This window comes from Hemiscyllium ocellatum, chromosome 40, assembly GCF_020745735.1.
Source record: "Hemiscyllium ocellatum isolate sHemOce1 chromosome 40, sHemOce1.pat.X.cur, whole genome shotgun sequence".
NCBI lineage: Eukaryota > Metazoa > Chordata > Chondrichthyes > Orectolobiformes > Hemiscylliidae > Hemiscyllium > Hemiscyllium ocellatum.
This window is the reverse complement of record NC_083440.1, coordinates 27,644,671-27,647,966: the sequence shown is the minus strand read 5'-3', so window position 1 is coordinate 27,647,966 and position 3,296 is coordinate 27,644,671. Positions and strand designations below refer to the sequence as shown.

General features: G+C 54.2%; 1 long non-coding RNA gene across 1 annotated transcript; it reads right to left on the bottom strand.

The window, feature by feature from the left end:
• Positions 1 to 757: 757 nt before the first annotated feature.
• Positions 758 to 2,480, bottom strand: LOC132834530 (uncharacterized). Its single transcript, XR_009647198.1, has 2 exons — positions 2,400 to 2,480; positions 758 to 1,814 (listed from the first exon to the last, which is right to left on the bottom strand). It is a non-coding gene; the product is annotated as an uncharacterized LOC132834530 (long non-coding RNA).
• Positions 2,481 to 3,296: the final 816 nt, after the last annotated feature.

The window sequence follows — 3,296 nt, the reverse complement described above, 5'->3', positions numbered from 1 at the left end:
GACATTGGTGAGGTCCCGTCTGGAGCGCTGTGTCCAGTTATTGCTCAGACCTTGGAGTGTAGGAGTTGGGGGAATGTCATGTTGGGGTTATACAGGACATTGGTGAGGTCCCGTCTGGAGCACTGTGTCCAGTCCCGGTCGCCCTGTTACAGGAAGGAGATTATTAACCCTGAGAGGGGTTCAGAAGGGATTTACCAAGAGGTTGCCGGAAAGAGAGGGGTTTGAGTGATTAGGAGAGGCTGGGAATTTTTCTTTCCCTGAAGCGTAGCAGGTTGAGAGGAGGCCTGGTAGAGGTTTATAACATCACGAGGGTATAGATACAATTAATGGCAGTTGTTCTTTTCCCTAGAGTGGGGGGCTAGGGGGCGTGTGAGAAGAGAGGGATTTAAAAAAGACATGAGGGGAAAATTTTTTTTTACCCAGAGGGTGGTTGGTGTCTGGAGTAAACTTCCCGAGGAAGTGGTGGTTGTGGACATAATTACAACATTTAAAACACATTTGCATAAGGACATGAACAGACAAGGGTCATGGAGCAGGAACAGGCAGGTGGGACTAACTTAGCTTGGGATTGGGGCCGGTACGGACTAGTTGGGCCGAAGGGTCTGTTTCCGTGCTGTATGACACTCTGATCAGTCCTGGAACCTGCACTTTAACAACCAGAGACTGAAACGCAGGGAAATTCGGGGAATTCTGCGCAATTTAAAAGACAAATTGCATTCCTTTCTCAACAGCCCTCATCACGCAGACCGCGTCAGTGTGGAAGAGAAATTACCTTTATTCACAGAGTTGAAAGACAGGTTTAAAAAATACATTACAAAATTCAGAAGCTCTCCTCAAAAAGCACAGGAGACACACTCTGCACAGTCTCGGCTATCCACCACAATAAATATTTAAAAGAGTAAAGGGAATCGATGTTACAGACCAGAAAGAAATATTACACACTGTCCCCCCATCAAACCCTCCCAGCACGGGGTTAGATACAGAGTAAAGCTCTCTCTACACTGTCCCCCCATCAAACACTCCCAGGACAGGGACAGGACAGGGACAGCATGGGGTTAGGTACAGAGTAAAGCTCCCTCTACACTGTCCCCCCATCAAACACTCCCAGCACGGGGTTAGACACAGAGTAAAGCTCCCTCTACACTGTCCCCCCATCAAACACTCCCAGGACAGGGACAGCACGGGGTTAGGTACAGAGTAAAGCTCCCTCTACACTGTCCCCCATCAAACACTCCCAGGACAGGGACAGCATGGGGTTAGATACAGAGTAAAGCTCCCTCTACACTGTCCCCCATCAAACATTCCCAGGACAGGGACAGCATGGGGTTAGATACAGAGCAAAGCCCCCTTTACTCTTTTAAAATACTAGGAAATCTCCTGCCACAGTTATCAAACGCCCCGGCCAGGGGCTTGATACAGAGACAAACTCCTCCCCCCACCCCCCCAACCCCCCCCAAAACTGACGCTTAATATTCACAAAGCCACATTTTGTACAGATTCAAAAAAAATTCATAAAGTCTGAAAAGACTGTGCCTAAAAAAGACAGACGATTTTATTTTCACGATAAGACCTCAATCCCACCGACTTCCTGTTGAGTTCAGATGCCAGGGAAAAGGTGAGGTTTGGGAGGGGATTCTCCCCCTGGGGACGGAGGAACTGAAGGGAGGAGGGGGAGAGGGAGAGAGGGTGGAGGGTGGAGGGGGGGAAGAGGGAGAGAGGGCGGAGGGTGGAGGGAAGGGTTAGATGTTCATGCTGGGCTCCTGCTCTGTCAGAGAAGGTTAGACCACGAATGAAGATTTCTGTTTGAAGTCACTCTGAGGGACAAAGAGAGAGAGAGTGTGAGAGAGAGAGTGAGAACGAGAGTGAGAGTGAGAGTAAGAGAAAGAGAATGATGGAGAGCGAGAGCGAAAGGGTGAGAAAGAGAGAGAGACAGAGAGTGTGAATGGGAGTGAGACAGAGACTGAGAGACAGAGAGAGAGAGACAGAGAGAGAGACAGAGAGAGAGAGACAGAGAGAGAGACAGAGAGAGAGACAGAGAGAGAGACAGAGAGAGAGAGAGAAGGAGAAAGAAAGGGTGAGAGAAAGCCTGTTCCTCCCTCAGCCCAAAACCACCCCCCCTCCTCAAAACATGTCCCCTCCCCCCTCAGACAGGACACCCCCCTCCTCAAAACATGTCCCCCCCCCACAGAGAGGACACCCCCCCTCCTCAGCTCTGACCACCCCCACCTCACAGCCTAATGTCTAGCCGCCCTGACCCCCTCCCACAGACACACACCCGCACAGCCCACCCCCCAAGTCAGCAGTCTCTGTCCTCCCCCCCCCCCCCCCTCCACTCCTCCCTCGCTGCCCTCACACCCCCCCAGACTGCGGGAGCGCCAGTGCACTGTGGGTCAACTCACATCATCCACTTCATCAGCTCGGGACTGACTGTAGATCACCTTGGGCTTCCTGTGGGGGGGGAGAGAGAGAGTGTGTCAGTAACATCGGAGAGAGAGAGAGAGAGAGGTTACAGAGACAGGGAGGGGGTGTAGGGGCTGGAGGGGGTTACAGAGATAGGGATGGGGGGTGTGGGCTGGAGGGGGTTACAGAGATAGGGAGGGGGGTGTAGGGGCTGGAGGGGGTTACAGAGATAGGGAGGGGGGTGTAGGGGCTGGAGGGGGTTACAGAGATAGGGAGGGGGGTGTAGGGGCTGGAGGGGGTTACAGAGATAGGGAGGGGGGGTGTAGGGGCTGGAGGGGGTTACAGAGATAGGAGGGGGTGTAGGGGGTTACAGAGATGGAGGGGTGTAGGGGCTGGAGGGGGTTACAGAGATAGGGAGGGGGTGTAGGGGCTGGAGGGGGTTACAGAGATAGGGAGGGGGTGTAGGGGCTGGAGGGGGTTACAGAGATAGGGAGGGGGTGTGTAAGGGCTGGAGGGGGTTACAGAGATAGGGAGGGGGGTGTAGGGGCTGGAGGGGGTTACAGAGATAGGGAGGGGGTGTAGGGGCTGGAGGGGGTTACAGAGATAGGGAGGGGGTGTAGGGGCTGGAGGGGGTTACAGAGATAGGGAGGGGGGTGTAGGGGCTGGAGGGGGTTACAGAGATAGGGAGGGGGTGTAGGGGGTTACAGAGATAGGGAGGGGGTGTAGGGGCTGGAGGGGGTTACAGAGATAGGGAGGGGGTGTAGGGGCTGGAGGGGGTTACAGAGATAGGGAGGGGGTGTAGGGGCTGGAGGGGGTTACAGAGATAGGGAGGGGGTGTAGGGGGTTACAGAGATAGGGAGGGGGTGTAGGGGGTGGAGGGGGTTACAGAGATAGGG